Raw genomic sequence first — 325 nt, 5'->3', positions numbered from 1 at the left:
GTTAGTTATCAAAATTGACAGGTTTCTGAATTAGCTGGTTCATGATACATAGATGATACGCGGTTGAATATCTTGTTCTGAATCCTGGTTTTCGTCCTGAATTCAAATTAATTTATTACTAAGAACTTTAGAGAACGTTTTATTTACTTTTGATAGCAAGCTGATTAATTGCCAGATATTTGCTTCTCTCTGGTCGCCGTTCTTGTCAGGCAAAATTGAGAGTTCATTACGCAAAGTGCATTACATGATTAGGAAAGTTGTTCCCTGTGTAAACATAATGGAAAATGGATGAGCTGATTTATTTAGCAATTCTGCTCCTGCGTTC

Source organism: Penaeus monodon, chromosome 27, assembly GCF_015228065.2.
Source record: "Penaeus monodon isolate SGIC_2016 chromosome 27, NSTDA_Pmon_1, whole genome shotgun sequence".
NCBI lineage: Eukaryota > Metazoa > Arthropoda > Malacostraca > Decapoda > Penaeidae > Penaeus > Penaeus monodon.
The sequence above is the reverse complement of the archived record's forward strand: the minus strand, read 5'-3'. Positions refer to the sequence as shown.